This window comes from Brassica napus, chromosome C8 (assembly GCF_020379485.1).
Source record: "Brassica napus cultivar Da-Ae chromosome C8, Da-Ae, whole genome shotgun sequence".
Taxonomy (NCBI): domain Eukaryota; kingdom Viridiplantae; phylum Streptophyta; class Magnoliopsida; order Brassicales; family Brassicaceae; genus Brassica; species Brassica napus.
The window spans coordinates 39,860,988-39,871,647 of NC_063451.1; the positions used below are offsets into that span (position 1 = coordinate 39,860,988).

Consider the following 10,660-nt stretch of genomic DNA (forward strand, 5'->3'; position numbering starts at 1 on the left):
TTACAAGTGGGAGTCGTTGGTTGCTTAGCTAATGGTGTGTCTCTACAATGTTGATACAGGCTTAATGCAGATACTAATGGTAGATATCGGTAAGCTATGACGATAGAGCTGAGGTCGCATACATTTAAAACATAAGCACTAATTGATGTATAAGGTCAGTAAAATCTTTAGTAAATTGTCTCAATCTCGTTATTCATAACAATACATAAATTAGACGTTTAAATACTTAAATTCACAAGCCTGACATCAACCTTGAAACAAGACAAAACACACAAAATTTATATTATCTTCTGTTTTCTATATCACCAGAGCTAAACATGTTACCTTTTCTTATTTCACATGCAGAGAAACGGTAAGAGATGTGATGCAACTAGCTAGCTAAATTGCTAAAACATCTGTAAATTATTCCATTACGATATCATTTTGACTAGTAATGTATATAAACAACCAATTAGATTTCTTTGTATTTAGTTTACAAAAAAAGAAAGAAAGATTTCTCTTGTATTTTCTTGTTTCATATTACTAGCAGCATTGCTTCTTTCAGATTTTAGAAATGCCAAAATAAAACTAACATAAAACACCAAAAGTGAAATAAAATCACGAAAAAGTAAACAATAATAATAATCGAACTTTCATGAGTTACATAGAGCGGCTAATAATTGTGATCTATACTTGGCAGCTGCCCACATTTACAACTTACGTTTTGTAAGAAAGTAACTGAACCTTCAAAACGATTGGCTTTATCTTTATCAAAACAAAACAAAAAGTTTGGGTTTTACTAATCATGTATTAACAAATGAAGATATACATAGTAGATCATTTCTATAAACGAAATACTACGATGCATATTGAAACTATGTATTTAAAATATAAAGGTCTACGTTTTACGACCTTAGAAGTTAGAAGTACTAATTATAAATTTATAATTATTGTTTTTCGTTATAAGTACATGGAATGATATGAACATTATGACAAGATGGGAAACGAAAAAGTAACGGACGACAGTGTTTTGACCTTTTTCCTAAGAAAGCTAAAGCTTAAAGCTGAAGCAAGCGCTCTGCTTTCTCTGAGATAGACGACAAACTTCTGGTTACCACTAAAAAAAAAGTGAAATTGTTTGGCTGTTTCTTTTACAACGTCATCTGCTACGTCAAAATCCTACTTTTTTGGAAGACAACTTTCTTTTCTCTTTTCTTTTCGTGTGTAGGTGTTTTGTTGCCTTTTATTTTCAGGTCCATGTGTTGCCTTTGATTTCATTGTTATTTTATTTTGAGTATCATAAAGGTCTCTCAATCGCAGGAGAAGTTTGGGCATGTCTCATTGTTGGCACTTGGCAATCTAATCACACTGCACATTTATTACATATATATAGCATTGGAAAACACATGCTTGATCATTTTCTATCAAAACTACACACTATATATGAGTATGTAATATTATACATATTAAGCCTTTATGGAATTTATAGTTATGCTGAAAAAACAAATATTGCTTATGACACTCGCTCAACTGATAAAAACTTATATAAGTACTTTATGTAAAAAGCAACATACAAATTACTATAGCATTGATTTTTTTTTTTAACTGGTACTATAGAATTGATTCAAAAGTTACTTTTACTATCTTTATGCTATTCATCAAATTGATATTTTTTTTTTGTTGATAATGCTGGTCAAGTAGCAAAATATCTTCTACCGCTTTGAATATGTCTTCCCGGTTTATTGCTGAATGTTTTCAATCTATAGGAGACTTAGAAGTTGTAAACGAAAGTGGGGATAGTTGAGTGGTAGTGTAACTGGTTAAGTTTTTTTTTTGTGTTTTGGTTTCAAACCAAGAAAAATTCTTTGGAAATCTTTACAAGTGCATTCCCTTGTACTAAATTATTAATTAAAAAATTGGGCCTAGGCTAGAGTTTGGCTTTTTCTACATTTATGTTTTGTTGGTGATGTATTACTATGACATTCAAACGAGCACACGATAATTTCAAAATTAAATACAAGTTTAATAAAATAGATAACTGCAAACCACAAGTAAACATACTTAAATGTTATTTTTATGAGGTTACGTATAACTTTGCAGATGATGTTAAAAACTAAAATTTTCTGAGGTTGTCAACATCATCATTAATTATTAAAAAAACATATAAACATCAGCACAAGATAAATAATAAGTTGAAAACAATTAAATCCTGTTGCCCAAAAAGAAAAAAAAAGACGAATTAACGAAACATTTCTCTAACCCTCATCGGTTCAAAAAAGTATATTTGTCGGTCAACTTTCTGATTGTATTTTAAATATCTTTACATTATAGGTCCAAAGGCCCAACATATTAATAAAGCCCATCTGATTTCATTTAATGATGAAATATTCCTCATCCAGTTTTCCTCGTAGCCGTTGAGTTTGGGAGATTTCGTGTAACATACACTTCGAGTTCGAATCCAATTGTCAGTTTCTTGAAGGGTTGCTTTACTGGATAATTTAACAAGACGAGGCAATAAAGTTCAGGAGTAATGTTGAGTGAAAAGTTCAGCACACTCGAGGTAAAGTAGAGGGAGAAAGTTCCTCTCTAGAAAGCCCAGGTGATTAAAAGGTCTTGGGAGTAACAACATGTTTTTATTGGCTTTTCTTTTCTTATAAATTATTTCTGATCGCCAAAGACGTTTTTGGAAAAATAATAATCTAAAAACGCTTTAATAATGTATCCAGTAGGCGTTTTCCCGTATATGCGAACATATTATTCTTATGTATATTTATTAGTTTATGTTTTATTAATTTAAAAATAATCATATAAAATTATTATTTATGCTTTTAAATTTTTAAAATCACGTCAAATTATTTATATATTAGTTTATTTTTAATTTTTAATATTTTTTATAATAAAAATATTATTTCAAGAAAACAACATAATATATAAAAATTATCTTATTTTTTTAATTTAGTATTATTAATATAAATTTTGTTTCTATATATTATAATAAAAATATTATTTCAAAATAACAACACAAAATATAAGAATTTTTTTATTCTAAAAATCTAATATAATTAATATAAAATTTATTTTATATATAATAAATTATATGTAAAAATCATTAAATATATTATATTTTAGCTCTTCTAACTTTTAACGCTAAAGCTAGAACGGAAAAATGAATTTGCAAATAATAGTACAGTTAACGCACTAATTAGTGTACGCCGACCAACGTTGCATCTTTTTTTTTTCTCGCTGGTAATATTATTAAACAAAGATTACAATATGGGACAAGGTCCATCATGCCCCTCCAAACTTAAAGCCCGAAGGCTACATAATAATTACATAAGAGGGCCAACATAACGCCAAACGAAAGCCCAATAGAGAGCTCGGAAACGAGAAGCCAGCCGTCAACCCCGAAAGAGAAGGTCTGACACCGGAGACCAAAGCCGGACAAGCGACGCTGGAGGAGCCATCGTTGCCGGAGACAAAGCCCGATCACACGGGAGTCGTAACGCTGGCCGAAGTCGACGATTGATAACGAACCGTCTCTCTCTAAAAGATTTTGAAGAGATAAGAGAGAGAGAGAGCGGCTCTTGTTAGATATGGAGTTTTGACCAACGTTACATCTACACTGCTGCCTGGAAGCATGAACAAATCTTCTGTGTCTGAACGCAAAGAGGATATGAACAAAAGTTAAGTTAAACAATAAAATATTAACTGGGACAACTTTACGCTCAAACAAATAGATACATAATCAAATGTTATGTTAGAAGTTAGAACTCGTCCATGTTTTTTTCTATAAAACCCTAATTGCCATCTTCTTCCACGGCCGCTTCTGCGTTTAAAATATATCAAGGTTATAAAACTTTTAATCTTTTGCTAGTGTTTAGTGACTTTTACAACTCTGCTCCAAACTTTTTTCTGACTCCATTGAATTCATGTGATTTTTGTTCAGGCGTTTAAAGTCTTGATCCCGCCGCTATGTCTTCCATAGATTACATCAGCTTTTCAGATGCTTGAAAAAGTAACCTCAACCAAGTGCAAGATCCGAGTAGTTTCTGATAAGATCACCTTATCATCTACTAATGTGTGCTCTACTTCAGCAACAACTGGACTTCTTTGAAACACCTTCCCAGTTTGAAAAGAAGATTAGCGAAGCCGTGGTTGTTAGTCTTAGTCTTGTCTCTCTCTTCTTTCTTGTTATTGATGTTGATGGTGTGCGTAAGTTTTTGTAAAAGTTTGCTAAACGCCTAGAAAACTCCAAGCAAGCGTATCATATGTTGTTTGTTCAAAAAGACTTCTCGTTTTTTTTATATATGCTTCGTTTTCCTCCCTCGGTGTCGTACCATTTGCAATCTACTTTAATCACGTAGCGTTTACATATTTTTGTAAGGCTTCACAGGTCGTATTAAAGTTAGTCCAACCAAACACGTAATCCTGAAAAAGTCAAATCATTAACAAAGCAAAGATTATGATAATTACAAAAAAAAAGGAGAAAATTCAGGAGTTATATCAACTAGTAAGATACAAACTGGTGATATCATACGGGTTATTAAACCAAATAAACCTAGTAACCTTGAGATTTATCTATAGAAACATTATTCATTGAATTTGACCAAAAAAATGAAAAAAACCTTATTCATCGTCGGTTGTTACAAAAAAAAACATTATTCATTGGCAGCAACACCTTATATTACTAAGTAAACTCATTGTACATCAAAAGTTGTGATCCAACAACTACTATGAAGAACTATAATAGTGACTTATTGGCTAGTCAGATAATGTGTTTAGTGTCTTTTTAGTCTATAGTCTACTCAACTAGGAGGAACTAATCTTGATACATTGGTTAAAGAACCAATACACTATAAAATAGTATATTTGTCACGTGATATCTTGCATATTTGCATTGTTTTATCTATTCATCCATGTGCATTTTCATCATAGAGATTAGGATTTAGACATGTTTAGGTTGCATTTTGCATACATGAGTCTCTATTAGGTACTGGAGTGCCACATGGAGTTCTTAGGGACATTTGGATGCATTTGGAGCTCGAAGGAGGTGAAATAGGTGATCATTAAACGAGCAGAGCATGGGAGCGACCTCCCGGAGCGACATCACGAAGTCGCTGTGTCCCACCTCTCAGAGCGACCTTCCTAAAGCGACGCCATGAAGTCGCTCGCGTTCTCGTCACTCCGAACAGTCTTAGATGACCCTGGAGCGACCTCTCAGAGCGACCTATCAAGGTCGCTCCCGATCCAGAGCGACCCGTTGGAGCGACACACCAAAGTCGCTCGGGACCTCTCGCCCGGAGACACCAAAAATCGGCCCTGGAGCGACCTTCCGGAGCGACACCTGCAAGTCGCTCCGCGTTATTTTGCTGCCGAAAATCATGAATTCTCAAGGACCTTTTTGCAATTTATTTTGGACGTTTTACATTTCTAAAACCTATGTTTTAAACATCTTTGGTAGCCACCAGAGAGATTATCTTTGGATCTATTGAGAAATACACAAAAACTCTCTTGAGAAGTTCATCTCTTGGATTTTGATTGTTATGTTCTTGTGTTCTTGTTGATTTCTTATCTATTTTCTCTACATGATTAATCTGAAATCCAATATGGGTTTAAGAGGAATCATGGAGATTAGTGAGTAATCACCTTTTGAATTCATGGGTTAGGGAGATCAAGGGTGATTAGGTTAGTTCTAGGATGTTTTAGTGTAGATCATTCTTGTTCCTTGCTAGTAGAGTATTCATAATGCATCTTCTGAGTTGGCCACTCAAAAGTTGATCAATAGGCATTTCCCACCCAAAAGGTGTTTGATGAAATGCCTGAGACAACTCTCCTAGGCTTTTAGTATACTTTGCCAAAGACATTTGTTGTTAAAGATGCTAAGATAGCTAATAGACTTGTTCGTAATGATTGCTTTCATATTATTCAACCAAAGACATTTGATGTTTGAGATATGTTAGCAAATGAGCATTCATCTAGACATAGAGCTTGCTTAGAATTGTGTCTAGGCTTAAGGTTGATAGTTTGATTGATCATTTGCCATCCTTAGTTCGATACTTGATCACCCAAGGTCTAATCCCTATGCCCATGAGTTCTCTTTTCCCTTAGTCAAGAAGTATCATTCTGTTATTGCTTTCTAGTTTTAGTCATAGCTTAAAACCCATCTAAATCATTGGTTGCACTTAGATTAAGTGAGTACTTGCATTCTCAGTGCTTTGATATCCCTCAGAACTGGTTCGACAATCACTATACTACAACATTTGTCTTAGGAGCCTTGAAAACTCCTAACATCAAATTGGCGCCGTTGCCAAATTCTGAGTAGATTTAAACATTGAGATTTAGTCACTTGCTTGAGACTAAGTCATTTTAATTTTGTTTTGTTACTGATTCTTCTTCTTCACCTACCTTTCACTTTCAGGTGTATGAACTTGAGGAGCAGGGGTCCATCAAACCTAGTTCCAATAGTAGCAGACATCAGAGCTTTTGAGAGGGAGTGTGCTAGAGCTAGAAGAGAAGAAGAACACCAGGCCCACTTGGATATTGATATGGCAGATCCACCGCAAGGGGCAGAACACCAACCGCGGGCAGCTCGACCCATTGGCACTTACGACCGCCCCAACATACATGGTCACAGATTCGGAATCCGAGCACCAGCTGTGGCAGCCAACAACTTTGAGGTCAAGTCAGGACTCCTCAACGTGATCGAGAACAACAAGTATCATGGCTTGGCTCTGGAGGACCCATTTGATCACTTGGATAGGTTCGACAGCTACTGTGGGTTGTCAAAAACCAATGGTGTGTCCGAAGATGCCTTAAAGCTCAAGCTATTCCCTTTCTCTTTGGGGGATAAGGCACGTCAGTGGGAGAAGTCTCTACCCAGCCACTCTATCACCACTTGGGATGAGTGCAAGAGAGCATTCTTGGAGAAATTCTTCTCATCCTCAAGAACTGCTAAGCTGAGAAATGAGATCTCCAGTTTCCAACAGAAGAACTTGGAAGGATTCAGTGAAGCCTGGGAGAGATTCAAGGGCTACCAAGCTCAATGCCCACACCATGGTTTCTCTAAGGAGAGCTTGCTGAGCACATTCTACCGTGGTGCTCTTCCTAAGTACAGGGCCAGACTGGATACAGCTAGCAATGGGTTCTTCTTGGGGAGAACTGAGGAAGATGCAGAGGAGCTGGTTGACAACATGGTAAAGAGTGATGCAGTCTACAGTGGAGACCACGACAGAAGCAGTCGAACAGATGATAAGCAGACGAGGAAGGAGTTGAAAGCTCTACAGGATAAGATAGACATCCTCCTTGCTGATAAAGCCACACAAGAGCAGCTGCACTTTGTTGGTAACCCAAGCCAAGATACACCACCTGTTGTCCATGAGGTTGAGGGTTTGGAAGGTCAGGAAGAGCTGTGTTTCATCAACAACAATGGTAGCTGGTACAAAAAAGAGCCCAACTTTCAGTACAACAACTACCAACAGAAATCCTATCCCAACAACCAACAGAGTGGTTATCCGCCTCGAAACAACCAGCAAGGCAGCTATCAACCTCATCAAAACCCCTCATCTGGTTCCTCTGCTCCTCAAGAGAGCAGCACTGACACCCTGCTGAAACAAATCTTGGAGTCTCAGACTAGAAGTGAGAAGCATGTTGGTTATGAGTTGAAGAACCTTCATTCCAAGATTGATGGGAGCTACAATGAGCTCAACAACAAGTTCTCACATCTTGCTTCTACAGTCAAGAATTTAGAGAATCAGTTTGCTTCCATGAACACTCACCAGACTCGCCAGCAAGGATCTCTACCTGGAAAATCTGACCAAAACCCCAAGGAGGCCAAAGCTATCACCCTTAGGAGTGGTAAGCAGTTACCTCCTACAACCCTCACCAGGGATGCTGAGAAACTAGGTGAAGAGGTGGCCATCAACTTAGATGATGAAGTGGTGATTGTTGATGAGAAAATCAATGATGAAATCTTGGAGAAGATTGTGGAAGCCAAGGGTAAAGGAAAGGTTGGGGAAGCGAAGAAAACAGTGAAAGATGGTGAAGTTCTTGCTCCAGCAAGTGAGAATTCTTTTGTTCCTCCTCCCTATGAACCCAAACTACCATTCCCTGGTAGATTCAAGAGGCAGCTGCTAGAGAAGTACAAGGCTTTGTTTGACAAGCAAATGAGTGAAGCTCAGGTTGCAATGCCCATCATCGATGCTTTCATGTTGATTCCTCAATACAACAAGTTCCTGAAAGATGTTGTAGCTGCAAAGAAGAAGGAAATGGAAAGCATGATGATTCTTACCCATGAGTGCAGTGCCATCATCCAAAGGCTTGATGTTCCAGAGAAGTTAGAGGATCCAGGATGCTTCACACTACCTTGTGCTCTTGGACCTATGGTATTTGAGAAATGTCTCTGCGATTTGGGAGCTAGTGTCAGCGTGATGCCTTTGTCTGTTGCAAAGAAGCTTGGATTCACTCAGTACAAGAAGTGTAAACTCTCTCTGGTGTTAGCTGATCGTTCAGTGAAGTACCCTGTGGGCATCTTAGAGGACCTACCTGTGAAGATTGGAAATATGAGATACCTACAGATTTTGTGGTGCTTGAGATGGGTGAGGAGGCTCAAGACCCATTGATTCTTGGAAGGCCATTCTTAGCTACAGCAGGAGCAATTGTTAAGGTGAAAGAGGGCACGATTGATCTCCATTTGGGTAAAGGGCATGTTCTCCACTTTGACATCAAGGAGAAAATGAAGAAACCAACTGTGTTCGGGCAAGCCTTCTACATTGAAGAGATGGGCACTCTTGCTGATGAGCACCTTGAAGAGTTACCACCTGAGGACGACGAGGAGGGAGCATCTCCCTCTACTCATTCTCCATAGAAGGTAACCCACTACTTTCCCTTGTATATACCATTTCGTTTTTGCATATTAGTTTTCTCTTTTTGGGTATCTCTCTCTCCTTGACAACACAGAGACTGTGTCATTTAAGTTTGGGGGAGGTACCAAGTATTTGATCACGTTTGCTTTGATGATTTTGAGTCTCATGCATTGCATTATACATATATATTTGCATAAAAAAAAAAAATTCATTTAGTTTGCATCATTGGCATTTCTAGGAGAGTCTAGAGCATATAGGTTGCATTTACTTGCATTGGGAGCAATGATTTGAAATGCCTTGTAAAGAACATTACTTTGCACCTGAATAGCTTATGCACCTCTCAAAAACACTTGTATGCTTCGAGCCTTGAAGACTCTTCCTGAAACTTGTTGATTGCTGAAACTCAGTCTTTGAAGCCAACTACAACCTTATTTGAACTGAACGAACTTAATGCTTCTTGCTCATGGTCCCTTGTGTACTGAGTCATGGCTATACACACTTGAGTTGTCACATCCTTTATGCCAATCTTATTTTGACAAACTCTAGTGGTAGACCACTCCCAAAACCTTTCCCTTCTTTTAAGCTTTCATTGTTTGATGAGTGAGGCCTTCTTCGGAAAGTCTTACATGTGCATAATGTTGAGAGTATCGGGAACGACAATGCTTGATCTTCATTCTTGCTAGATTGGGCACTCTATTGTCTAGCTATAGGTGGGGGGTGAGAGTTGTGATTATGATTTGGGAGCAATGAAAAAGGAAAAGAAATGACTCTTTGTGTTTAAGTGAATTGTCTTACTGGGATAAGTAGAAAAACCTCTAGCTCAAGTTATGAAAAGTCTTGGCCCCCATTTAAAAAAAAAAAAAAAAAAAAAAAAAAAATAAAATAAAAAAAAAGAAAAAGAAAGAAAAAGGGGGCTAGCAAAGTTGTTAGGAGCTAAGTAATGTTTTGAGGTTGTGAAAAATCCCTTGTAGATTTCAAAGAGAAGGAGTTAATGTTCTTAGGATCTTTTGGTGAGAGATGTGAGTTGGGTTTGACATTTGAGAATGATTGTGTAATTGTATGTTTGGGAAAAGGGTAGAACAATGGAGATTGAGCATTGTATGCATGAGTTGATCCCTTTCTTAGATATATTATGTGCAATGTCAAGGCTACTTGTTTCGAGAGTAAACCACCTTAAAGATTTTATGTTTCGAACCTCTTGAATCACTTGAATAAAAGCCTTCCCTTACCCAACCAAATGACTTGGACCAACTGACCATTTGCAAGAATTCACTTGATGCTATGCTTAATGAACTTGAGAGTTGGCTGATTTGCATGTGTGAATGCATGATGATGAGTGTAGGGATGAAAAGAGTTGAATAGGCCTAGAGAAGCTAGAGTATAATAAGAGAGGATGTACTAATGCTGAATTTAGATGTTGATTTGAGTGCTTTATGTGTTTCTTTTGGCTATGAGCTCTCACCTTCAAACCTCTCTCCCTATGAGTTCTAGAAAGTTCACTTGTGGACAAGTAAAAGAACAAGTTTGGGGGAGTTGATATCTTGCATATTTGCATTGTTTTATCTATTCATCCATGTGCATTTTCATCATAGAGATTAGGATTTAGACATGTTTAGGTTGCATTTTGCATACATGAGTCTCTATTAGGTACTGGAGTGCCACATGGAGTTCTTAGGGACATTTGGATGCATTTGGAGCTCGAAGGAGGTGAAATAGGTGATCATTAAACGAGCAGAGCATGGGAGCGACCTCCCGGAGCGACATCACGAAGTCGCTGTGTCCCACCTCTCAGAGCGACCTTCCTAAAGCGACGCCATGAA

At 37.3% G+C, this 10,660-nt stretch overlaps 1 non-coding gene across 1 annotated transcript; it reads right to left on the reverse strand.

The window, feature by feature from the left end:
• Positions 1–6,932: 6,932 nt before the first annotated feature.
• On the reverse strand, positions 6,933–7,039 carry LOC125592085. The gene has a single exon (XR_007327935.1). It is a non-coding gene; the product is annotated as a small nucleolar RNA R71 (small nucleolar RNA).
• Between the last annotated feature and the right edge of the window lie 3,621 nt (positions 7,040–10,660).